General features: G+C 51.0%; 1 long non-coding RNA gene across 1 annotated transcript; it reads left to right on the top strand.

The window, feature by feature from the left end:
* The first annotated feature begins 3733 nt into the window (after nucleotides 1-3733).
* LOC140599649 (uncharacterized) lies at nucleotides 3734-13283 on the top strand. The gene is made up of 2 exons (XR_012002534.1): nucleotides 3734-9589; nucleotides 13057-13283. It is a non-coding gene; the product is annotated as an uncharacterized lncRNA (long non-coding RNA).
* Nucleotides 13284-27560: the final 14277 nt, after the last annotated feature.

Here is a 27560-nt window from a genome sequence, read left to right as displayed (position 1 = left end):
TTGACTCAATCCCCCATGTGTTCAGGGACAGCAGCATTGAGCCAATGACATCCTGCGTCCTCTGCCACAGTGGTGCCGGAATCGGATCTGGGACGCAGCCCCTCAGAGTCCCACACACCCAGACACTAGATACAACAGAGGGGGCGCAGGCCGATGATGAACGAGTGGTACCCAGGGCTTCCCTCCTGGGAGCTGGGGTGGGCAGGTGGCTTGCTGCAGGGGTGGGTGGTCCTGCTGGGCTGGGTGGCTGCAGCAGGGGAGGACGTGGGAGGTCCCTGAGGGCTGTGTGACCCCTCTCCCCCTGACACCACTGACTCACACCCTCGAATGGACGACTCTTTTTTTCAAGGCCCCTCTGGGTGTCCTCTCTATTCAAATATCTGTGTGTTCAAGCTTGGGGCGATGCCAGGTCTCCTCAATTCCAAACTCGAGCTTTTCTTCTGCTGCAGGTGTCAGTGTGAATGACCCACGGCCTCTACAGCGAAGCCTCACTAAGCCTGAATTCGCTGTCCTCTCCCAAATCTCATGGGACCTCCTGGGTCCTTGGCACAGCCAAGGGTGGTGTGTGAAGCACCCAGCAGCCCGTCCTGTCCTGTCCCCCCACGCTCTGGGTCCGAAACTGTTGACTCAGGTGGAGTCCCACTTTGCCCACAACGCTGGTAACAGAGCTGACCCCCAACAGTGAATCAGGTTACGCCACCGTTACACTGGAACCCCCAGGGACCCAGGCGGCCCCCTGCAGGCAGCACCCTCCCGCTCCTGGCCTTTCCCACACTGCCCCTTATTCCCCAAATGCCTCCATTCTTCAACACCCTAAGATCTGCCCTTCTCTGGGTCTCATTCAGGTCCTCCAGCCTCGATGCCAGCCTCTTCTGCTTATCTGAAATCCTCTGGAAAAGACTGGCGTGTGCCCACCTCCTGGAGAAACCAAGGCAGCACCCATCGCACAGAGCACATGGCTAAGGGTCCACAGCAAGTCTTGACCCGCGGAGCCCAGGTGCCATGTTCTTCATGCGCGTCCGCGGAAATGGGCACAGGCCATGCGCTCCGAGGGAGGCCGGTTCGCCAAGCGTGGAATCTTCCCGAGCTCTCCGTGTTCTGAGCATTTAAATCTGCTTCCAGGACCCGTTTCTCATCTCTTCCTGTTAGCCTGTCAGCAGATGATCTGTTATGCGCTCTGCCCGCCGCAGGCACGCCGCCGTCTTTTCGGACTCCCTGTGACCTGTCGCACCGGGGAAATGAGAGAGTAGGACGGGTAACATTTCTCAGTAAAAGGAAGTTACGGAGAAGCTGAATAAAGGCCCAGGGAAACTTCTCTTGACGGCCAAGGGTGGACGCAGAAGGCGCGGCCTCCCGACCTCAGCTCTGCCGCCCCGAAGCCGTCCTCCCTCCCCCGGCGCCCTCCTCCCTGGTGGTAGATAGTCGAGGCTTCTGGCTAACGGTCCTCTCCGTCCATGGGGTGCTAGGACCGAGCGCCTCCTTCAAGCCTCCAAATTAGCACTGGGACCATGCTTGAGTTCCAAGGGAGCCCCGGATGTCCCCAATCTTGGCGAGTGCGAGAAGGTAAATAAAAAGTATTCATCAACCTTCGAGTCAGCAGATCGACGGAAGTGACTGTGAGTGGAAGTCATGGAGTGATTGGCAAAGAATGTTTGGAATCAAATTTAAAGTGCTGCCAGGGAAGTCTAGTCAGTGCATTAATGATTTTAATTAATTTCTTGAATTCGTTTTATTTATTTATTTTTTCAGCAGCGTGGTTCCCCAGGCAGCCACGCCCTCCTCGTGCTGGAGGGGTTTGTATCTCCTGGAGACCTGCAGAGCCCTTCTGCGGGCAGGCCAAAGGCCTCTGCCCCGCTGGGCCCATGGCAGGTGGGTGGGGTTTGCCGGCTTTGGGCTGTCCCGCTCGTGCCCCCGGGGCCTGAGCACCACATGTCCTCAGGGGAGCTCTCCTTCACATCGGATCGCAGAAAGAAAAGACATAGACACAAGGCGCAGCAGCCAACCCAGAAGCCCATGTGACAGATACGTGTTGGGACAAGCCGCTGAGATCTGGGATTGCTTGTTAGTGTGGCAAAGCTGACCAATACAAGAAGTGAAGAATATTTATTTAGCTACTGATCTCACTAGCTTTGGGTTTGGCTTGGCTTCTCAGCTTTGGGATAACTTCTGGTGCATGAATATTACAGGAAGAGTGAGAGCCATACATTTATTTTGAGCTACTCAAGTGAATAAATTATCATCATAACACGCGGCTTGAAAGTATCATAAAACCCGAATTAACCACGACCCTGGAGGTGATGGAGCCCTCCCACTCCCGGGTGGTCCCTCGGCCTGTCTTGACTGTCTTCAGTGACGGGGAGCAGGTCACATGATACTGCAGATAGTTTCACCGATTTGCGGACAGTTCCACCGCGAGGGCAGTTTGTTCTTGGACCTGGGACTTCAGACAGACCACTCTCATCTCCTATGGCAGCACAACTGATTTCCACAAGCACAGTGCATGTCTCTCCTTCTCCAGGGCTCAGGAGGCCACACCCAAGGGTTTGGGGTCCTAGCCCCACCTCACCTAGTTGTTAGCAGAACTCCCTCCCTCCCAGCTGTGGAACTCATGGCAGTTTGCTTCTGGGAGGCCAGTAGGAGAGTCCTTGACTTCTTCAAGCTTTGTCTTTCAGGGAAGGTCTGGCTTCCCCTGCTTAGGTCAGGCCCACCCAGGCTCTCTGGCTTCACAGGAACTCAAGTCAACTGGATAAGGACATTGATTATTCCTGCGAGGTCCCACCACCTTCGCTGCAGAATATAACCCAGCCTTGGGAGTGATACCCTTCAGCTCACAGGCCCTCCCCCCATGTTGGAGGCAAGGGGATCATGGGGGCGTACACCCCAAGGGCAGGGATCTCAAGCCGTCTTACAATTCTCCCTGCACACCTGGGTTTAGGACTAGCTTCTGGACACTCTCTTGTCGCATCAAGTTCGGGTGGTCGGTCTGCCCACCTGCTTCTCTGTGCCCTCACCTCCGAGGTCGTGGGGCTGTCCTGAGGGTGACAGAGCAGCAAAGCCTGTGTGGCTTTGCCAGTGACAAACACGGGGCAGGGTGCAGGGCTGCTCCTGGGAACCCAAGTGGGCATCTGCCTGGGAAGTCCAGGGGTGCCGCCCCGGCTGGGCCTCAGGAACTGCATACCGAGGCCTGCCCTTCCCTCACCGCCTGCCATGTGCCTGATGCCAACCTTCTGTTCTGGGGTCTGCGGGCCCCACACCCAGAGCCTACGGGTGCCCTGGGGACCCCCACAGTGAACCCACTCCACACCCGCTAGGTTGAGTGAGAGATTTGGGCTGGACGCACTCCAGTCACAAGGAGCGGGTCTGGCCCTGCCGGGTGTGGGTTGATGTACGGCCCACCAGGCTCTGCACTTGGCTGTTGTCCACGGGGGCTCAGCCTCTAGGGATGTGTGACCGGGAAGGCATCTCCGCAGTCAGCTCACTGCTAGGCCCCGGGTGCACTGCTAGCCCTGGAAGAGGGCTTCCCAGACAGCGGCTGTGACCTTCCCTGCAGGCTGGATACTCCCGCACCAGCAGCTGGAGACGGGGTCCTGCCTGGCTGGGGTGGGACCCCCAGGGTGAAGGTGGGGGTGAGCGTCCCTCCCCTGGGTTTCCCTCGGCGACCTCCGTGTACCTCAGGGTGGGGCGAGACACGTGTTCCGGGCCTGGATGATCTTACGTTAGTCTGGTTTTCCTCAGACCCGGCACAACACTGATTCTATCGAGTTCCAGAAGCCCTCCAGGAGAGCCAGGGCAGTGGGCAGGTTGGTTCCTGGGAGAAGGAGGTGGGTCTACCGCCAAACGACATAGTGTTGACTTTTCTTCTCTGGGGGCCGCGGAGTGCCAGGTGCCAGGGCTCAGGGTCGGTGGGTCTCCTCCCCGGGATCCTGGGTTTTCCTTTACCTTAAGGAATAGTGCGACACGTCCTCGTGCAAAGGCAGAAGCTCTGGTTGCTATGGCAATAGCCAATCTGAGGAAGCTGTGACCTAAATCATGACTGAGAACGATCTCCCTTGTCAGGATCGTCACGGTTACCACTTCCCCGGATTCGGCTGCGCAGCCGGGTTACCTAACATGAACCCTTTTACCTCAGGAAGAGTGAGGCCGACTTCTCCGACAGCCAGAGCTGTTAGGGAGCGTGTGCTCCATGCCGGCGGCTACGGGGAGGCCGCCCTGAGCTTAAGGCAGGCCGCCTCTGAGGGTGCTGTGGCGCGGCGCACCGACAGCCAATAGCAGACGCTGGGGCCTCAGCCGGAGTGTGCCTGGGCACCGCATGGCGCTTGCACACCCACGCACACCCCACCATGCCACACTCACATGCCATGCAGAACGTGAGACTCCCTGACACACCACACACACTGTGCACAAGTGCACACCCCAGACACACCACACACTGTGCACAAGTGCACACCCCAGACACACCACACATACATTGTGCATGAGTGCATACCCCAGACACACATGACACACACTGTGCACAAGTGCACATCCCCCTGACACACCACACACACACACTGTGCACAAGTGCACACTCCCAACACACCACACACACGCTGTGCACAAGTGCACATCTCATACACACTACACACACTATGCACAAGTGCACACCCCAGACACACCACACACAACCTGTGCACAAGTGCACACCCCCAGACACACCACACACACTGGCACAAGTGCATATCTCCCCAACACATCACACACAACCTGTGCACAAGTGCACACCCCAGACACACCACACACACACTATGCACAAGTGCACCCCCAGACACACCACACACACACTGTGCAGAAGTGCACACCCCAGACATACCACACATACACTGTGCACAAGTGCATACCCCCAGACACACCACACACATACACTGTGCATAAGTGCACACCCCCAGACACACCACACACACTGTGTACACCCCAGACACACCACACACTGTGCACAAGTGCACACCCTAGACACACCACACATACATTGTGCACAAGTGCACACCCCAGACATGCCACACACACTGTGCACAAATGCACTCCCCAGACACACCACACACACACTGTGCACAAGTGCACATCCCCCCAACACACCACACACACACTGTGCACAAGTGCACACTCCAGACACACCACACACACACACACCACCCCCACACATGCTGTGCAGCACACACACCCCACAGTTTACACACCACATATACCTACACACACAGCACATGCACACCACCCACACACAAACGCACATGCGACGAGAGGAAGCTGGGCACTCCCCCGAGGACTTCCAGGTGTTGGTGACAGGAGCTGTCTGCCTCAGTTCTGGGGGTCAGTGGAGGGGCTGAGGGGTGGGCAGCCCGCCTGAGCATCTGTCAGGGGAGCCACGCTTCCTGGGAACAGTGGGCGGCGTGTCCCTCCCTTGCACCTGGCAGAGCACTGCAGCCAGTGGTACAGGGTTCCCTTGTAGGGTTGTTGCTGTAAACAAAATCACATCCTCCAACTGGCAAAGGGAAGCAATGGGAAGTCGGGCCCAGGCTGAACAGCAGCCTGATGAGTCACCCGCACCCAGAGTCTGTCCTCTCTCTCTTTACCCCGGAGGCACAGGCCTGCAGATGGTCAAGCCCACATTCCTGCTTCTCGGCAGGTGAAGGCTGACGGCTGTGTGGCTGGCAGGTGTGGGAGGGGCTGGGACTTGGGGGCCGCCACTGGCATCACCTGCCCAGGTGCGTGGGCCACCTGGGCTCCCCAACTCCAGCCAGAACCCCGAGGGAGGCACCGCAGGCCTTGTGCCGGTCACTAGGCTTGTAGGATGGCGTCCCATGCCCAGGAGTCGTTTTCTCAGAAGGCATTGCCAGTGGGCAAGGTGGTCAGACTCTGGGCTGTGCCTGGCTGGAGAGGGCAATGGGAGGGCTTCCAGCTGCTCTGTGGGTGCTGTTGCCGTGTCATCGTGCCCACGGCTCCACACAGCCGTCCCTCCCCAGACAGCAGGCCGAGGACTGTGGGATTTGTTATAAAGACAGGAGTGCCATCACCGCCTTCGTTTCTTCCTTACTCCCAAAGCAACACAAGCGTTTCCATTTTGCTGTTTCTAACCTGGCCAGTCCCTCCCAGCCCTGCCTCCATTTCAGTGCCCGGCCACCTTCCCCCACTGGATGAGCCTCCCCCGACTGGATGGGCCTCCCCTGACTGGATGGGCCTCCACCACTGGACGGGCCTCCCCTGACTGGATAGGCCTCTCCCACTGACTGGGCCTCCCCAACTGGATGGGCCTCCCCCCTGGACAGGCCTCCCCTGACTGGAAGGGCCTCCCCACACTGGGTGGGCCTTCCCCCCACTGGATAGGCTTCATGGACCCTGGATAGCCAGTAAGAAATTCCATAACGTGCACTTATTAACAGATGAGGAATCGCGGGGGGGGAGGCCTTTGCAGTCTGCTCCGTGACTTTCCTCCCATGCTCACCTGCCCTGGAGCATAGCAGTGAGTGATAATGGCCTCATTTAGGAAATAGACACCTGACCACAGCCCGGAGACCCTCATTGGGGAAGTAAACCTCTAACGGTAAGGGGTCAGGCACTACTCAGTGAAAGGTAAGGAGGGCATAGATTTGGGGATGGGGCACTGGGGTACGGGATGGGTGTGAATGTGAACTGGTCCTCATGATGCCCATTCCAAGTGGGGAGGGGCGCCCTGTCCCCACGGCTGCCATTCTCTGCCTGCCGTCCCGGAAGAGACCAGACTCACAGAGGCTTAGCAGCTAAGGCTGGTGCCAACACCCTATCCCTCTGTGACCAACCTGTCTGGTCTGTTCAAGTGTGAAGTTGTTAAGGGAAAGTGAGAGTATGTTGAAGTCAATGGAGAAAATAAGCCATTTGAATCATCTTCCCAAGCCGGCGATAGCGATTTTACTTCTGGTTTCTTCTCTCATTTTGCAATGTCAACTTGATGAAGTTGTAAATATAAGTTAATGCAAAATGTGTTAACTATGTGCAAAAAAAATTACGCAGAATGACCATTTCGGGTGGGTCCTGAGGAGGAACGTGTTGCTGGCCAGAGAGTCTCCGCTCAGAGGCCCCAGCAGAGGGTATGGGGGTCAGGGCAGAAGCTGAAATGTCACCATGATGGGCTCTGGGGGACACGGCTCCTCCCCCATGTGTAACCCCGGGTTTTATGCTGTGAGGAAGTCCAAGGAAAGACTTGGCCCCATCCATCATGAGATTCACACCACACAAGGAGAGGAGAGAGGCAGACGTGGCTCCAAGGAAGACAACCTGCTATGCTGCCACCCACTACCCTGCCTGGGAGCCCTTCGTGACCTGACAGTGCCCCCCCATGTGCCTGCAAGGGGCAGGGTGAGTTTCTGGGTCACACTGAGGGCTCTGGTCCCCACGAGGGATAGGGTCTGGGGCCACGAGTCCTGACTCATTTGGCCGCAAACGGGACATAGGACTCAAATTGACCCCTGCACACGGTGAAGTACTTCCCTCCTCGGGGGATTTTGGGTGTATTTGAGAGGGCAGGTCAAATACTCAATTTCCTGCAGCCATACTGCTTTGGCCGGTAGCCGCTGAGATTTGGGATAAGCCAGAGTCCATTTGGCAAATGTGCAGCTCAGAGCACTTGTGTATCCTCACCATACCTCCCCTTCCCCCTCTATAAAGTAGGTCGTAGTGGGGTACCCTGTTGGGCTGCCATGGGGATAACAGGTTTCCACACTTGTAAAGCTTGTAGGACAGTGCCCTGCACAGGACACATGAATAACTTCTAGCTATTGTTAACGCTGATATTCGTGTTGGTGTGAGCCCCAGCCTTAATGTCAGCCTTAGCATTAGTATTCATATTAGCACTAATACTAGCATCAGCTGTGGCTATTGGTACCAGTATTAGCTATTAATAATAGCACTAGCTATTTGCATTAACCTTAGTTTTAGCCTTAGCATTGGTATTAGTGTCAATATTAGCATTAACCATGTGCATTAGCATTAGTATTACCTATTAATATTAGTATTAGCTATTTGCATTAGTGGTAATACTAGCATTAGCTCTGGGAATTTCCACTAGTATTAGCTATTAATATGGGCATTATTTATTTGCATTAACATTAGTATTAGCCTTGGCATCAGTATTAGTATTAGCTATTAATATTAGCATTAACCATGTGCATTAGCATTAGTATTAGCTATTGATATTAGCATTAGCTATTTGCATTAGCATTGATACTGGCATTAGCTCTGGGCATTAGCATTAGTATTAGCTATTATCATTATTATAAATATTAGCATCAGCTATTTGCATTAACATTAATATTAGCATTAGCATTCGTATTAGCTGTCAACATCAGCTCTGACGTCAGCTCTAGTGTTAGTACTTGGGTCAGCTATGTGCATCAGTCTTGATGATCTGTACTAGTCTTACTGCGAGCGCTAACAGTAGCCTCCATGTTACCACTATTCCCCTTAGCGTTGGGCCAGCGTCGGCATTGGCGTTATATCATCAGCACCAGGTTATGTCAAGGTCAGCATCGGCCTGAGCGTTGGCAGGACAATCGGCACCAGTATCGGCGCCAGTATCGGTATCAGTGCGAGCGTTAGCGTTCCCGCCAGTGCGAGTGTCACCCTTGTATTAGTATTCCAGCCGCGTCGCAGGGAGGAGAGACCCGCCCCAGCGTGTCGGAGCTGCTGGAGGCACGTCTGTGCCTATTGTGTGTGCCGAATGCCGGAGCTGCTCAGGAGCTGGCTGCAGGGGATGGGCCACCTGCACAGGGCAGAGGGCCCGAGTGCCATTCCCCGCAGCGCCTCTCCCACAGGCTCACCTGCCGGGACACCTGCCTCTGTCCAGCTATCTCCTGGGTTCTCCCTGCCTCCTGCCCGGAATCTTCTCCAGGAGGGCCCTCCCAGCTTCCCCAGCTTCCCTCCCTGCATCATTCCACCCACAGCATCGCAAGGAGGGGACCCAGATGTTGTCTTGTGCCCTGGCAGGCCCACCGGCCCTGTTAGTGGTGGTTGTACCCCCTGAGCCCTTCTCCCTGGCAGGCCGGCGGTGTCCACTGTGGTCCTCAGGCTCCCTCCCTCCCTCCCTGTGTGGCAGTGGCCCTCGGGCAAGCCTCTCCCACAGTCTCTGGCCCGTTGCCATCTCGGTCAGTGGGGGACACATCCATCCCAAAAGGTCCAGGGGCTCAGGCACGGGATGCCCTGCCCTGATCCTGTTCCTTTCTCCACCACCCCCCCTCCGCCCCCAATTGGCGTCGTGGCTGAGGCACGCTGCTTGTGAGTGGCGTCCCTTTGTCGTTTACATTCTGATGCAGTCTGCAATCAGCGTGGGCTTCAGCTCCTCTGATTAGCGGCTCTTGAAGGGATTCTTCAGAGTCAGCAAGAACAGCCGCCTCGTCACCGTCCGGCATCTGCTGCTCCTGGCTCGGGGGACGCACATCTGCATTCAAGAACTCGGCCACCGTTGGGCTGTGTGGACTCTCCTCTCATCTGACCCCCAGTGGTACCTGTCTGGTTCCGGGCGTCATGGGATACCCGGGCTCCATGAGGGGCAGGGCACTACCACCCAGTCCCTGCCAGTCGCCCTGTAAGTAGGGGTTGTAATCAGAAACGGGGCTGGTATGCACTCTGGTGTGTCCTCGCGTAACCAAAACCCTGCTTTCCCCAAAAAGTATGCTAAGAAATGCGTGTCTGTGTGTCTTCGTGTGTATGTGTGCACATTCATGTGTGTGTCCCCAGACAAGGGTAAATGTGCAGAATTGTAAGGTGAGACCAGAATGCCAGGCAGAATCCAAAAATAGGTGCTGTAGGCCATGCAGAATTGTTGAGTCAGGGCCACAGAGTCCACTCTGAGTGAAGTGATAGCAAAGATGAAGAGGAGATGTGATGTTTCCCCAAGTGCATCCTAATGTCACCCTAGTTGCTCAGGTAAGAAAGGGTTATGAAGAACCTTTCCTGGGTGCCTGGAAAGGGGCCCCCAAGGATGGTGCCAAGGCAAGGTCTGTGGCACCCTGGAGGTCATCACACAATCGTCTCCTTGCCGAACCCTGAGGGACCCAGGGCACTCAGGGAAAGTGGGTCCCTGCGGGGAAAAGAAAGTAGAAAGAGCTGGTGTGTGGTATTTTGGCTTAATGGAGGGATAAGGGCAGAACTGTAGGAGAACACATGGGTCAAGCAGCATGTCCTGGTCAATCAGCTGGAATCAGAGACTGGCCCAGCCCCGGACTGCCTGACGGGGTGTCCTCGGAGCCTGCCATCCCCGCACCCTTCCAGCCTCTCCTATGTGCCTTTCTCAAACCCGCACACACCCCTGTCCCATTTCTTGGCTCTCCAAGTTTTCTATTCTATTCTATTCTATTCTATTCTATTCTATTCTATTCTATTCTATTCTATTCTATTCTATTCTTTCTATTCTTATTTTTGAGAGAGAGAGAGAGAGAGAACATGAGCAGAGGGAGGAGCAAAGGGTGAGGGAGAGAGAATCCCAAGTGAACTCTCCTCTGCCCCAAGCAGGACTCGATCCAATGACCTTGAGATCATGACCTGAGCTGAAACCAAGAGTCAGACTAGAGCCAACCAGGCGCCCCTCCAGGTTCACTGCAGAATGACGAGCTCAATCCCCTAATTACACTGAGCAGATTTCTGATTTTACACTTTCCCACTACAAACATTTAAGGCAGATGTAAAAGCTTTAATTTACCCATGTTTTTACTAGTTTTCTTAGCTATCAAGGAAACACCTACACCTTGTTTTGTTTTTGGCACGACTCTAGTTCGTCTGGGGCCTCTGCTGAGCCCGTGTGGGGACCCAAGACCCCAAGCATTCTCTCTGCAAACCTGGGGATGTGCAGGCCCGAGACGCAGGCATTGGGGAAGGCATGGGAAGGAAGGAAGGAAGGAAGGAAGGAAGGAAGGAAGGAAGGAAGGAAGGAAGGAAGGAAGGCAGGCCAGGAAGGGACCCTGGAAGTGGCATGAGTGAGACAGCAAGTGAGCCCTGGGCAGAGTGAGCAGCGCATGGACACACACACAGGAACAAACTGGCACCTCCCTCGCCCCCCCTCCAGGGGAATTTTGCCTCAGGTGCAGGGTCACTCAGAGGTCTGTGCTTAATTGGTAGAAAACCTAGGCCCCAAAAGGGTAGACGTGCCACCCAACCCCATGTGTCACCTGCTGGGTGTGAGCACTGTTGCTGCCTCTGGCCACTGTGTACCTACCACTGCCTCAAGGGGTGGGAGTGCCCAGCCAGCCCAGCCTGAAAACAGACCTAGGGCTGTATTCTCTGTGACTTTGTGATGTGATGAGACAGCAGGGCTCCAGAATCATCTGGTCGGTCATTCAACTGGACCTCAAAGCTTCCTCCTACCAGAAATTTTAAAGGATTCATTTCTCTAAAAAAATAAAAAACAATAATAATAGCTCAATTTATATTTTGAAGGGTTTTTAAAGTAACAATGCATGTGTACAAAATTCAAAAATTATGAAAAATATAGGACGAAAATAATTTTTCCCACTCCTGACCCCTGCCACCTATCCCCTTCGCCCCGTGGAACCTGTTAGCCTTTTCCAGAAACACGTCACACACACACACACACACACACACACACACACTTTTTTCCCCTTCTGTTCACTTCTCTACCACTGTGTCCTACAGATTTTCTTGGATGGAAGCATTAACAATTAGCAGTCATAGTGGAATCTTGTTTCAGATAAGGCACCCCAAGCTGGCTCGTTCTTCTCAGCTTCTGCATCGCTAGGTCACAACTCATTGAACCTGTTTCCTGTGATGCTGTCTGGCTTTTACAACTAAAACCAGTTCTGCTTTTTTTTTTTTTTTTAAGATTTTATTTATTTATTCATGAGAGACAGAGCGAGGGAGAAGAGACACAGGCAGAGGGAGAAGCAGGCTCCCTGTGGGCCTCAATCCCAGGACCCCGGGGGTCATGCCCTGAGCTGAAGGCAGACACTCACCCACTGAGCCACCCAGGCATCACATCAGCTCTGCTTTGAGTGCGCTCATATATATGCCATTCTCATGTGCGGGATACAGTCCTAGAAGTGGAACGGCTGGAAGGTGTATATGAGATTTTCATTTCTGTAGACCTTACCGAATTTTGTCCCCTGGAAGCCGTATCTATTTATACCATCACGAAATCATGATGATGGAGACTGCAGATCCTGGTTCCCTGCCTCCCACCAACCCTACCACGTGATCAAGTGCTTTGATCTTTGCCAAACTAACAGGCTTTAAAAATTATTTCTTTATATTCTTAGTTTATATTTCTCTTATTGTGAGTGTCACCAAGTTTCTTTTTACATGCATAAGAGCTATTTGGCTTTTCTTTTATGCATACTTATAAAAATCGGCCATTTTTTTCTATTGTTGGGTTTTTTTCTTATTGATCTGAAAAAAAAAGTATGGATAAGGACTTTGTCTTTTTCTCTGATACGTTGGGCAAATATTTTCTATTTTCCTGTTTTGCATTGCCTTTTGATTATACTCCATTTTTCCTTGTGAAGATCATTTTTTGGTGTGTTTGTTGAGTATAATTCATCAGTGTCATGGGTAAGTGGCATACTTAGAGCCATTCCACCTTCTCAGATTAAAAAAAAAAAATCACTCAGGGTTTTCTTACAGTGGTTTTACAGTTTGGGTTTAAAATGCAGACGTTTATCATCCTAGAGTTTGCATTTGTGCGAGGAGAGAGCTGTGCTTTGTTTGCGGATGGCAGCACCATTGTCGGAACATGATACGGGCTCGCGCGTGTTTCCTGGTATGGGTGTGAACTTCCACCTTTGTTCTGCACTAACTTCTACATGTGTTTGGTTCTACTAATGTATGTTCTTTTCTGTCACACTGATCTATTTATTCATGCTTCAGTATAAAATAGTTTTAATAATTGTAGTTTCACAGTGGGTGAGAGTGCCTGAAAGGGTCAGTGCTCCTTCCATCTCTTCCCCAGAAAGGTCCAGTAAGTTTCCTTTCCTGTGTCTTTAAAAAATGTTTATAATATGAACCGTATCTGATGACAGTTTTTGCCCATCCTTCTCCTTTCAGAATTTCTGCGTCAGGTGTGCTGCTGTACACAGGGCTCCATCCCAGGACTTGGGATCATGACCTGAGCCCAAGGCAGATGCTTCACCGACTGAGCGCCCCCAGGCGCCCCTTTGCTCATCTTTTATAAGACACCATTGCTTGCTGTCCTTGGTATGCCCTTCAAGACTGTAGATGTAAGAATTATTCTATTTCTGGAAAATTTTTAAAAATTGCATCCTTCAATACCATTCTGTTCTATTATTTTGCTTCTCTTTGGGGAGACCAATGTGTGTGTGCGTGTCCACTAGCCTCCTAGATCTGCCCTTCCAAATCTGACATGTCGTCTTGCCTCTGTTTTAGGTCTTTTGTTTGTTTTTCATTCGTCTCCCCAACCCCTGACTGAGACCCCAAGTGTCGCCTTGCTCCGTGCTGTTCCCAGGGTGGCTTCCCATCTGAGACAGTTCTGTGATAGTTCTGTTTTCTGCTTATTCTTCAAGCCCCTCTAGCTCCTGACTCATGCCAGACTGGGATCTTATTCTGCATTTATGACCACTGAACTCAAGTGTCATCTGGCAATTTTGTTCTGTTTCCCTAGTCATTCCACTTTCCCACTCCCTTAGATTCTCTTCAAACCCCTGTACCCATTCCCTCCCGGCCCCAACTCCCAACACCAAACCTGTGTACACATACGGCCACCTTCTCCTGAGATGGGGTGAAATGTCCGAGGTCCCATCTGAGGTCAGCCCTCCGTCCCCTGGATACTTTCCCCTGCTCAAAGACAGCACCCCACCCCCATCTCTCTTGTCCTCTCTCAGGATCATTTCTGTCAGCATCCAGCTATGCTGCAACCCATCCTAGCTGGAAAGTTACCCTTGATGTCAGTATCTCCCATCCCACATGTATCCGTCTGTGGTTCTGGTCAGCTATACATGTGAGCATATGCAGAACCCAGGCACCTGTGAGGTTCGCACGCCCACTGGCTGGCCCACCATCCTTTCCTACAAAGGGGAACAATTGTGTCTGGTGCTCCCAGTAACTGCAGTCTGTACAGATTTAATCATCTATGAACCCTTACTGTTGTCTCTTGTTCGTGGTGACTCATCTCATGCGCACTTTTGTTTTTGACTGTGAGCTCATATTTTATTTGGGATTTTATTTGTGGGGATTTTTCTGAGGCCTGCTTTGAAGTTAGGTCTTTCCAGAGAGGATTTTCACTTGCTTCTTCAAATGCCTGAGTGTCCTCCCAAGCTCAGATCACCATAAAACTAGTATAGCACTGTATGTTAACTGTGCTGGAATTAGAATAAAATTAGAAAAAAAAGAAAGAGACAAAATCTTGGCTTGAGATTTCATGGGCCACCAGGTGGTCTATGTGAATTTGAAATACAAGAATGTATGAGGATGGCGTTTGGTTTTGAAAACTCAGAGGAGCTATTTTTGCCCCTTTTTGCTCAAGATAGAAAACTAGCATGCTCTTAGGAGCTGTTTTTCCTAATTCATCTGAAGTGATTTGGTAAGGACAATAAAAGGGAGGGAGGGAATTCCTCTTAAATTCCCTGGCTAAGACTAGCCTTGAGCTCTGTCCCCATCCTCCATGCCCCCAGGGATCATGGGAGCCAAAGGTCAAGTTCACCTGGTTTATCAAATCCCCTCAAAGCAAAATTGGCTTCTGTCTTGTTCTTACTTCTTTGTCAGCCCTGAAAAACCAAGACTTCAGTGTCCCCTGTCCCTATCACTGAACCCCTCTGAGCTGCCTAGGATGGAACCCCTCCTACCCTGGCTCCTCTGCTGGCTCAGCGGAGTCATTCAGGGTTGCACGTGAGTCCCCTGGACATTGAGCTAGCCATGTCCTGCAACCTGCCTGCTCTCTTATGTCTTCTTCTACCTTAGTCCAATCTCTGGAGGTAGATCTTGCATCTTGACCTTTCCAGTTTCTGTCTGTTGCCACTCATGAGCAGAACATCATACTTCACAAGTAAATCTCGAGTTATAGCGTAAAAAGATTTGAACTTCAGCTCTCAGAAACAGAAGCTGGCATAAGCCAAACTCTGTGAGAATGAGCTGGGCCCATGAGTGTGGAAGGTTAGGCTTCGTATCTCAAATGGAGCTTCAGCGAAGGCCTGTTGGAAGTCTTTCGTGGAGATTTATCTACACACACTGAGTGTCAGAAGACACAGTGAGTCCTGGAGAAATACCGCACATAAACTTGCAGAAAGAGTGGACCCTCTGCCTGGCAGTCCTTGCAAATGGAAACCAACGTGGAAAAGAATTGTGAGCAATCATATGTGACCTCTTCAGGGGTTCCATCCAGTGCTTACAACTCCCGCCTCCCGCCTTTCCCATGGCTTTGGAGGATAGCTGGAGAAAGAAAAGATATTGGTCATCATTTTAAAAAGAGATAAAGCAAAACATGAAAGAAAAAGAGAACAGTATTGAAAAATCAGGGCGTATTGTGAAAGGCGTGCCTATATCCTGGGGAGGGGGGGTTGCCTTGTATAAAGTACACTAGGCACAATGGGTTTCTGCCCTTGGTGGGCCTCTAGGAGCTCTCTGTTTAGACAACCATACATGTGTTACTAGAGTCCCTTTGATACGGACACCTGCAAATGAGGAAGCAAAAGCTTTGTGACGATTGTTATGTTTGCATTTTTTTCAATATTTTATTTATTTATTCATGAGAGACAGAAAGAGAGGCAGAGACACAGGCAGAGGGAGAAGCAGTCTCCCTTCAAGGAGCCCAATGCAAGACTCCATCCCAGGATCCTGGGGTCTCACTCTGAGCCAAAGGCAGATGCTCAACTGCTGAGCCACCCAGGCTTCCCATGTTTGCATTTGTTTAAAGCCAATTTCTTAGACATAATTCATAGGGGGCCTGAAGTTTCAGGTCTGTTGATGAGGAAATAAGTGGCCATGTTGAACTGATGGCATTACTGTCCCAGCTCCTCTCCCCAGCTGGTGCATACTTGTGCTGTGGACAGAGGAGCCCCAGCCCTTGCCTTACAAGGGCAGGATCAGCCCCAGCAGGTTCACAAGGTGGGCTGATCTTCCTTTCTCTTCATCTGCTCTCCCTTCATCTTGTGCCACCCTCTTGATCCATCTCCTGCCTTCTGAAGGATGCCCCTTCATTACTGTCTCACTGATCAATGTGTTCCTCAAATTCTACGTGAACATCCAAGCCCTTGTCAGAACCCCTGATGGACATGAGGTCTGAGCTGAACTTCTCTTGTCTTTGCTCTGGTAGTGTAAATAAAAGACAGAGTTGTCTATTTTCAAATACCAGGTGAAACAGGGGGTTCTGAGAAATCAGACGGCTCACAGACTCTACTCAGCACTATTCTAGTAGTATACAAGATTGGGTAGCCGTTCACAAGTGTGAATGGAAGATACACGTCATGGGTTCAATATAGACATGCTCCTCTGTGTCAACATGTGAAAACTGGAATTCAACATGTACTAACGAACATATGACTCTTATGCCTGGAAGCCCCTCCCTCTGAAGAATAGCTGTGTTGAAAAATGAAAAGGTTCATGACAGTCATCAGCTTTTGTTAGTTTGAGAGGCTCAGCAATCTATTACTGTGTAACAGATGACCCCAAACTTAGTGGCTTGAAAGAACAACCTTGTTATCTGAGGGTCTCTGTGGGTCCGAAATCTAGGCACAGCTTAGCTGGGCTCTGAGAGACCCATTTGTTTCAGGGCCTCTCAGTCAGGGTGTTGTCCGGGGCTGTGTCTCATCTGAAGGCTTGACTGGGGAAGGGTACACTTCTGAGCCCATTTCTGTGGTTGTTGGTGGGATTCAGTTCCTCGAGGGTCAGCTGATGGCAGCTATCAGTTCTTCTCTAAGATGGCAGCTTATTTCCTCAAGCATGCTAGCCTGGAAGTCCACTGAGAGAGAATTGTACAAGTGACTTCCCATCCCTTTCACTTTGTTTGTTAAAAGCCAGTCACAGGTACAGCCCCTACTCCTAGAGCATGAGCAGGAAGCTATGGCCATTGAAGAGCATGTTTGAAAGCTGCTACCCCAGCAAGGCCTGCCTGCATTCCAGCCCTCAGAGAAAGAAGGCATACACTGCCATGCTTCCTCACTGTTTGGCTGTCTTCACCTGGTCTTGGCAAGGGAGGTGTTGCCCACTGCTCATACTCACATTGGAACTGTTGCATGAGAACAGAGAGCTCAAGGACTCAGTCCAGAAGTGGCTGGAAGTCTGCGAGTATGAGTCCAGCCTCAGCAGAGGCCTGGGAATGCTTCATCATGATCAGAGACAGATTCTAAAGGTCTTGAGACATATGCTATCAGCACTGGCACATGGCTGGGGATTTTATGTACTGCAGTAATCCCCATAAAATCCTATATCTTTAATTATCCAACCCGCAGAAACTCTTAAAATGGATGATTAAGTGGGAGATAATGAATGACTTTCCATGCAAACCTGCACATTTGCCAGTGGAAATCATTGGCTAGCAAGTTGCCCGAGTGCTCATGCTGGCTGGAGAGTCTGTCTCCTAATCTTCCGGAGGCTTGGGAACCTCTCGTTTCTGACATACCCAGGTGCCCTCCATCTACAGCGTGCCAGTCCTGGGCACCACCATTTGGCTACTTCAGTGGGCCTCTCCAGGAAAGGCAGGGATGGGATGCTCGCTGTAGCTTGAACCAACAGCAAGTGATCACCTGGCAGCTGGGTGGGGGACCTGTTACTGTGCACACCAGGGAGCAAAGGCCAGGAGAGTGTCTTGCTCCCCCCAACCCAGAAAACTCCAGAAAGCAATTATTCCACTTCTAATGACTTAGCTTTAGACTTTGAGAGTGTTTCCCTGTGAGAAGCTTAGCCTGTTTCTCTGCTTCTTGTCTGATGGAAACGTGTGTGTATGTGTGTGTGTGTGTGTGTGTGTGTGTGTGTGTGGAAGAGAGAGACAGAGAGACAGAGAGAAGAAAATGTGAGACTACAAAAGAAGATGTTTTTTGTTAAGCTGTGCTGTCTGTCCCAGAATTAGCACCCCGACAATAAGTGATGATAATACCAGTTTTCCCACACCAGCAGCATTGTTCACAGAGCAGGAACAATCCTGAAATTTGTATGGAACCACAAAAGACCCCAAATAGCCAAAGCAACCTTGAAAAAAAAAACCTACAGCTGGGGGCATCACAATTCTGGACTTCAAGGTCCATTTCAAAGCTTTACTCATGAAGATAGGTCCTGGCACAAGACAGACACACAGATCAGTGGAACAGAATAGAGACCCCAGAAATGGACCCTCAGCTCTATGGTCAACTCATCTTGGACAAAGCAGGAAAGAACGTCTAATGGAAAAAAGACAGTCTTTTCAACAAATGGTGTTGGGAAAACTAGGCAGCCACATGCAGAAGAATGAACCTGGACCATCTCCTCATACCCTACACAAAGAAAAAACAGATCTAAATGTGAGACCTGAAGAAAACCTGCAGTGTTCCTGACAAATAGGATTGGAGCACCTTCCGTGATTAGCCAACTCTGAACACGGTAGCCACAACACAACCAAACCTATCACTGCTATAATTGAAGGCAGATGTGCCAATAATCAGAAATGTGGGGTGTCTGTGCATCTACCTTCAGGAGAGCACTTCATGTATTTCTTAATTCATAGATCTTGTCCTGAGGCCTCTCACTACATAGAAGGCAAGAAAAGGTGAGGATTTCACAGAAGTGAACAAATCACATTGGGCTTTGATAAATAGTCACCCTGGTGAAGTGTTAGGGAAAGTGATCACTGGCTCAGTCATGGAACTTTCTGGCGAGTTCCTCTTCATTACTTTGTTGGTAATCAACAGACAATCATGAACTCACAGACGTCAGTTGGGTTGACATTTTTAACGTGGCCTGAGTTGGGTTTTGCTCAAAATGGACCTGCTGGTGTAGAAGGTCACCTTGCAGTTGGTTGGACTGCCTTCCCCTGCAGTTGAAGCTGGTAGCACGCCTTGCCATGTGGTTTCCTCGGTTAGTGCTGCTCTTGAATTGATGAGGGTCTGATGGTCTTGTTGCCCTACCTCTACATCCACCTGTCAGTTGGCCAGAAGGGCCCTGCCCCTCCTCTCACCCTGAAGCCCTCCCCCCATCACTTAGCCCACCTTGCAGGCAGGAGTAAAGCATCTGTGCACTAAGGCTCTGGCCTGCACGAGGAGCACAGCAGGGCCGGGACTCCCTGGGTCTCCTTCCCGCTCACACCTCATAGCTCACCAGCTGCTGATGAGGCCTGAGCCAAAGCAGTAAGTGTAGGGACAACCAGGTAGCTGCTAGGTGATGTCCATTGTGTGGATCTGGGGCAGTGGGGGCAATGCTGGTCTTCAGAAGGAAGGAAAGGTTGAGCCCTTGCACCCCCAGTCACCTGGTTAGCACTGAGCATCTGTTACCAACAGGCACTAGGCTTTGTGGCCACAGAGGAGACAAGATAAGTGTGTCCTGGAGGAGTCTAGCCTACAAGGAAGCTGACATGGGCATGCCATCCCCAGTGGGGGTAAAAGGCATGTTTGGGAAACTTGGTGAGCCCTGAGCAGCCCATCTCTGGGATGGCATCCTATGGAAAGTGTCATGTGGCCAGGTGAATTCACTTCTGAGAGCTGCCGTAATCAAGTGCCACACACCAGGTTGGCAGGGATGTATTTTCTTTCAGTGTCGGAGGCTGGGGGTCTGAGATCAAGCTGCTGGCAGGCTTGTTTCCTCCTGGGCCTCCCTCCCCAGTGTGTGGCTGGCCAGTTCTCCCCGAATCCTCACACAGCTGTCCCTCTGTGCATGTCTGTGTCTAATCTCCTCTTCTTATGGGGACACCAATTGCACTGGTTCGGACCCACCCTAACAGCCTTACCTCTATCACATCTATAAGGGCCCAGCTCCAAATACAACCACATCCTGAATCCTTGAGGTCAGGGGCCAACATGCCAATGGGGGCAGGGGTCACAATTCAGTCCATACTACCAGGGTTTTTAAAGAATGATGCATTTTTTAGGCAGGGAAGAGAAAGTAATTTTTCCAGAGCTCGGGCCACAGGAGCAAAGTGAGCTGGGTAGCACATTGCAGGATGAGTTTGGGGTGCTGGTGAGCGGGCCTGATCCTCTCAGTCCCCAAACCCCAACCCCAAACCCTGGTTCCCAGCTCGGTCTTCAGCTGAGGAGGAGCCTCTGATAAGGAGAAAAGGTTTTCTTTTGCAACCATGGCATCTTTCAGAGGGAAGTTTTAATAAATAGGTTCAACACGGTTTGATACCCATTTATAAGAAGATACTAAAACAAAAATTAGAGGTAAAACATCTATTATATCAACATATAATCTGTTTGCAACTTAGGCTAATGACAGTCTTTGAACCTGTCATTTTTAGGCCAAAGGCAACAGCAATGTTGGAAAGGGGAGAATGATCAATCCAGGTGTTTCCTCAACCAGGACCGTCCCACCATTTCAAAGCTGTGGAGAGGCGCATCCACCGTGAGATCCGGGCCCGCTCAACAGACCCGGGTCACACGGACAGCATAGGGATGCCCTTCGATTTATGCTGCCATCCCTTTCATGTCATCCCTCTGAGCACGAAGTGCCTTTGAGTTGTAGAACACGGTGTGGAGCCAACTCCCAGCCTCAAAGGCTCCCGCTCCCCTGGAAAGGATAACATGCAGGTGTCTCAGGGGCCACGGACTGGCCCGCTGGTGGGGAGAAGGTGTCAATGCCTCAGGGCCTGTTCTCTAAGACCCTCCCCTTGAGGGCGGTGACGGTGGTGACACACACCATGCATGTGTGCAAGGTCACCTGGGTCACATGTGTCTGTGAGCTGCAGGTTAGCTGGGCCTCTGTCTCTCGCACTTGAGCCACCGGAGATCACCGTGTCAGATCCCCCCTCCAATGAGCCCTCCGGGTGCTTGTCACTCACCTGGGTGGACAGTCTTCAAATGTCAGTGGTGATTAACGAAATCCTGGCAGAAATGCTAGTGCCTCGATGTTTGCAGGGAGAAGCCCCAGCTAAGACAGTTCTACCATTTGGCTCTTAGGGGAGTGTGGCCGATCCCAACATTGTTCATGTGACACAGTCAAGTCTATGACATGGTGCTCAGGGTGAGGAGTGCCCTGCAGACTTCGGGGTTTGGGAGCGAAGGGGGTACAGGAGAAGGGGAGATGTTCCCTGAGGGCAACAGGACACGCCTGAAGCCAGAAAGTGACTCCAGGGCTGTCGGCTCTGAACAGAAGCCAAGTCCCGAACCTCAGTGAGATTGCAACTCAGGAGCAGCCCATCGTGCCCTGGGGACGTGTATGCCATCCCTTCATGCCTCTCGTGGAACTCCCAGCACCCCTCCCCAGGGCTGGGACCATCTCCACAACACCCACAAGAGCCACTTACCCTCTCCGGGTCTAGTACGTGGGTTCACACCCCAGGGAACTGCATGCAGTGTCTGGGATGGGTCTGCTGGCACAGTCCCCCAACCCGATGTCCCTCAGTCCTCTCTCCTGTGTGCCGACCACACAAACTAGGACAGGAAAAACCCCTAGATATACGTGGAGACCGCGCATGCTTTCCCGACTCTTCCTTGGTGTCCAGGAGCATTAGATGCTGCAGCTCAACCCAGTGGCCACCCCGGTGAGGAGGGTCAGTCAGGGGCCTCGCAGGCCCAGGGCAGGTTCACGGCTCCAGCCTGAGCACCTCAGATACAGGGTATGTGGACCCCGCCAGTGCACCCCAGTTCTGCTGTGCTGGAGGACGAAGGGGCCTGAGAGCGCGTCCCATCCAGGCTCCTGCAGCTGGTGCCACTGTGGTTGCTATCGGGGATCTCCCGGGTGCATGGTCCGGGTGCTTAAAAGATGTGAGAGCTTCCAGAACACACTGTGCTCTGTCCATGGGAAGGGGACAGAATGGCCTCAGTAGGTGAGGCTGTTAGAACGACCTCCAAGACTCCAAGAAGAAGCAACACCAGCATCAGATGGGCACCCAGACCTATGAAACCAGGGATGGTAGGGGAGCCAGCCATCCTGGGCCCTTTGGCCATGACAGTGGGGCAGTGCTCCTGCAGGGCCTTTGCCTGGGGTGGGTCAGAGCACCCCCACCCCCACCATGCAGGATGACACGGCACCACTGGAAGGAACCTGAGCTCCACCCTGTCCCCCGCAGTCCTGGGTGGACTTCAGAACCTGGTGGTGCCTCAGGCACGTGAGTGGATGTGTTTGTGGGGGTCATGCAGTAAACCTGAGAGGCTCCATGTACAGGCCGTCCCCAGCCATTGCCAGCTGCGGCCTAGAGTGAGGTAGCTCTGCAACCCCGGTTTCCATGTTGGAGTTGGAGAGAATTACACCAGCTGCCTGAGGTGGCCCAAGGGTCCTCTGAGACGAAGCAGGAGAGATGGCAGGTAGAGGCTGATACACTGCACTTCTCAGCAGATCATCCCTGGAATTGGGGGATAAGCAAGTGAAATATCCAGATAAAGTTATAAAATCAGAAGTACTGATTTGCCACAAAATTATGCCTTTTGCTTACTTAGCTTAAGTTGGGGAATATTTATCAAATATGCAAATGATACAAAAATCAACATGTTGCATAGTTAATCTGGTCTTGAAAAGATTGCAAGAGTTTTAAAGATTTCCCTGTCTTTGTGCAGTAATTCCATTTTCAGCCATTTATATGAAGAAAATAATCAGAAATGCATAAAATGATTTATGCACAGGTTCACCTTGCAGATTAATTAGGACTGTGTAACTACTGAAGACCATTTAAATGTCCAGCCATAAGGCTTTCATTAAGTCAACTGTGATAGGTCTTTAAAACAAAATAGCACATATTTATGTAAACAAGAATAATGATATTTACTGTGTGTTATCCAGTAAATAGTAGATGGTATAATGTATCAGTTATATATTTTATGTGCCTGTGTTTCAAAGATAGAGGGAAAAGATGAGAGCAAGAAAGAGAGCAGTCTAGAGAAATGTGCCGTGGGACATCGTAGGCCCCCACTTATTTCCTTGTTTACACTTTTCTTCATTCTTCAAATTTCCTATTAGAAACAGGGGAGCTTCCAACTTCCCAGCAGCCTCTGACAGTGGCTAAAATATAACAAGAAATGGAACATGAGGCCATGTGAGATTCTGCAGTTGGGTCTAAAAACATTTAATTCTGTAAAAAAATAAGAAAAAAAATTAAGAAATTATTTTGCAAGGGACTTTATTTTCACCTTCTGTGACCCCAGTACAAGTTATCACTGAGACTTGAATTCTCCAAAAATATTTTTTTAAGTCTATTATCTGTTATTCATTTTGTACGATGAGGGCATTTCAGAGCACATCTGAAGAGTCTCAGCAATTCTGGTCACCTTGTCCGAGGAGGAACGTTGATAAACTAGGCCATGATGAAGAAGCCAAGGTGTAGATTCTAGAAGCAGTAGAAATGTGTGTAGAAGACCCATGGAGGATACGAAACATGCCTTTGGGTGTTTGAGGGCTGACGTGGCTCAGAGGGGAGACCCAGGGCCGGGCAGCACGGTGGAGGTGGCTATCCCAGCAGAGGACTGACCCCTGGGCATGGGCTGTGGGAACGGTGGGGCCAGCGGAGCTCTGAGGAGCACCTGGAACCACCTGGGATCCCCTGACGGTGTTTCTGGCTAAGTACCCCTTATTCCCTGTGTGGACCACATCAGCTTTGCCACCTCCAGGGGCTGCACTGTTTTGCCAGTGTACCTGTTTCCTGGGCTTCCTGGCTCCACTGGTGGTGGCTTAGATGTGTGGATACTGCGCAGGAGGAGAGGGACCGAAAGAGTCCGTGTGCCCCAGCATGCACACAGGACGCCCCTTGTATGGCTTTGTCAGCATTGGGGATGGGCACTTCAGGTGAATTCAGGTAAGATGGAAAACGAAATTCTGTGGTCAGTTGTCACAAAGGGGTTGATTGGAAATCTGTCCAGAAAAAAAAAAAAAGTGAAACTAATAGTAAGAAAATACATATCCTTTTCTTCTAGTTACTAAGACATGGCATGATTGTAACTATATGCTAATTTTTAAAACAATAGAGGAATCAGGTGTTGATTATGTCCAAGTTGTATGACAACATGCTAGAACATTCTCTGCTTCTCACTCGAATTTCACAACACCATCAAAAGAGAATCACTTTTTAATACACAAGAGAAATCTAACAGGGGCATTAATTTTCTAATGGATTTTAAAAAAATTTTGTATCCAAACCGTTCTCTTTGCCAGACACAATTTGTCCCCATGTTTTCAATTTTCTTGCCTCCAGTTGATGGGTTGAACTCTGCCATTTTCTCGCTCATGAGGTGTGGCAGTTTACTAACAGTGAGGATGGCTCTCCACATCCCCTTCATGACTCCACATTCACCTTTTGTGTCATATTTTTAGTGTCTCTTCAAACGGATTTGTGCTGGATTTGCCCGTATTCTTGGATGCTTGCGACAGCATACTGTCATGGACCAGCCGGACAAGGAGATTTGACCCCACAGGCAGAACAGTGGACGATGGTGAGCATGAACCACCTGGGTGGGTGTTTCAGGCTTGTGGTGATCCTTCCTTCTGTCTGAAACCCTACAGCTGAAGGAGCTTGGATGCAGAGCTTTGGGGGACGAGACGTCCGAGGACTTGGGGATCCATTCCGTCTCTGGGGCCGGCCAGCGCAGCCTCCGGTGGGGCTTCACGCTTGCATGTTTGGAACCCAGTGGCCAGCTGTGTTTCAGAACTCGGAGGGCGCAGGTTTTAGAAAGGTAATAGCAAGCCCACGGGAGTGGAGAAGTATCTCCGAATCAAGCACATGATTACTTGTGCAACAAAACATGAATATTCACAGTACATGGAATAAATAAACTAAAAATAGCCTCTTGTCAGTTCAGGACAGAATTTAACACTAAATGAACAAGAAAAATGTTTGGGGTTTGCAATTGGTTTTGGAGGAAAGGGACTGTGGCCGTACCAGGCCACACCTGGGGCCCAAAGGGGAGAGCATCCTGTGGCCTATTCATATTCATATGGCCATGATGGAGCCAGACCCCGTAGGTCTGAGTCCCTGGTGCGGTCCGCCCTGCTGAGCTCTGATCGCCATGTGGTCAGGGACCGGTGTTTAGCCCTGGGGGCTCATGGGAGCTCTGCAGAGCCCTCCAGAAGAACCCCGAACATCTATGCAGATTTGGGAAATGCAACTAGTGAAGAAGAAGCCCTTTGTGTGTGTATTTGAGCAAATCAACAAATTCTGAGCTCCTCCGATGTGGCAATGTTTCTCAATCTTCCCAAATTTCCACAGGGTTTAGCATAAGATGCTAAGCTATGTTGTGGGTTATCAATAAACCTTTCTGGAATGAATCATCAGCTGGGTCTTGCCAAGCTAGGAGAGAAAACCAAAGGGGAATAGTGACTACTGACCCCCACTGTGGCCAAGGATAAAAAAACCAGGAGTGAACTGAAATCAGAGGTGGTAAATCAAGAAGAATTCTCTGTCTGAAGGTTTAAAGGTGCAGGGGTCAGACTCTGGTGTCCTGCCCCCATAGGGCTTTCATGCAGTCAGGTCCTCAACAGAGAGAAGAAATGGGACAGCAGGTCACCCACCCGAGCAGCCTGTGTCTGCACCTGGAATGTCCTCAGGTGCCCTTCCTCCACCCGAGGAACGCACCGTGGGGTCTGGGGAGCTTTCCCAGGGGTGCGGGGCTGGGGAGGGCCCTTAGTTGTACCATTTGTCAATTCCCACGACGTAAATATACTCACCAACACTGATCTCAAGCTACTGAAGACTTAACAACCAACTCCTGAATATTAATAACTAGTTCTCCCAAGCCAACGTGAACCCACGTCAGTACCACTGGGATGTCCCCAGAAAGTTCTGAGCTGCAGGAGGTGTCAGATGGACCCAGAAAACACAGGTGAATGGTCTCTGAAGCCATTCACAGGTGAATGGTCTCTGCATGTTTCCTCTCTTTGACTCATCTGAACGAATATGCTGATTGAATTTGCTCTAGCCAGTCGTCCCCAGTTTTGATCTATGGGCAACACAGAATAATGTTTATTAAGCAAATGAATGAACTAACACCAACAATGATGATGATCGTGCATATCCCACCTTGCATGTTCATGGATCTTTATTCTCTAAGGCGTTTACATAATTAGATCACTTGACGTCTGAACAGCTCTATGGAACGGACAGAACGGTGATTTATGATAATCATCTGCAAATGAGGAAATGGAGATGGAAAGCTTGCACGACTTGCCTAGATGACCCAGTGAATGCACTCCAGTCAGGCGTGGGTCTCAGGGTCTGTTTCCCAGTCCTTCCCTCGACCAACGGACCAATCAGCCATTCTTAGACGTGCATTTCACCAGAATTTTAAGCAGAATTTAACCTTTTACTTCTAAAACAAGTGCTTTCTGACATCCTCCCGATCGAGGGAGTGGCATTGGGGAAGCTCTGCAGACAACTGGGGGTCTGTATTTCCTGTATTTCACAAGACATTTCAGATGCAAAATTCTTCTGTCCCCTCCCCGCTCAGTGACCCGACATCAAGAGCTGGGATGATGGGATGAGCACCTCACTCACATTCTCTGGGCCCTCATGTGATAACCTTCCAGCCACGCTAAGCGCTGCATGCCCTGGGAGGCTGTGGTTTAGCCAAACACAGCAACTGCCCCTTCCCGGCCCAATGGAACCACGTTCAGAGCACACTAGCCAGCTCCCGGCTTCCCTCAAACATTCTGTCGCTTGTTCACTGAATCCCAGCACCACAAAGCTGGGAGTGCAGAGGCAACCTAGCTTCAGAGTGTTGGGGAGCAAACAGGAAACTTGAAACATTTGCTTTCAGGGTAACTTTGGAAAGTTGCAAATTATTTTTTGGCTACTGAAAAATCGACCAAAATCCGTGCTAGGACAAGTTGTATAATCGAGTCTTCATCTTCTGCGATGCAGTCTTGACTCAGCAGGTATTCTGCAGGTACCTGTGCAGGAGACAGGCGATAATCATGCTGGGGTCACTCCAAAGTTGCTGCCAGCCAGCCCAGCAGCAGCAAAGCACACCAGGGGTGTGGTGACAGACAACCTCGTCCCAGGGGAGCGGCTCCAGGATGAAGGGGCAGCTGCCAGACTAGCTTGTCTTTAATGCTCTGGGTTCAGAGAGAGAAGTCAGTTGAACCTGAGAGCTCTTATCTGCCCTCCTGGGAGAGGCGGGCTATGGGCTGTGCAGCCAGTGGGTGAGCACTTGTTCCTGGGTCTGTGCCCACCTAGCTTCAAATCCTGGCTCTCCTTCCATCCACTTGGCAGCTTAGCCTCTCTCAGTCTGCTTTTTGTGCTAAGAATCATCTGCAGATGAGGAAATGGAGACGGAAAGCTTGTATGACTTGCCTAGATGACCTAGTGAACGCACTCCAGTCAGGCGCGGGTCTCAGGGTCTGTCTCCCAGTCCTTCCCTCAACCTCCCGCCAATGGACAATTCAGCCAGGCACCCCAACAAGAGGTTGTAAGGTTTGTATATTTTATGATTTCTTAAGGCAGGTCTTGATAGAACAACCGAATCCAGGCCAGCAGAAGGAATGGTGGAAAGCAA

The sequence above is a fragment of the Vulpes vulpes genome, chromosome 7, assembly GCF_048418805.1.
Source record: "Vulpes vulpes isolate BD-2025 chromosome 7, VulVul3, whole genome shotgun sequence".
NCBI classification, from domain to species: Eukaryota; Metazoa; Chordata; class Mammalia; order Carnivora; family Canidae; genus Vulpes; species Vulpes vulpes.
The sequence above is the reverse complement of the archived record's forward strand: the minus strand, read 5'-3'. Positions and strand labels throughout refer to the sequence as shown.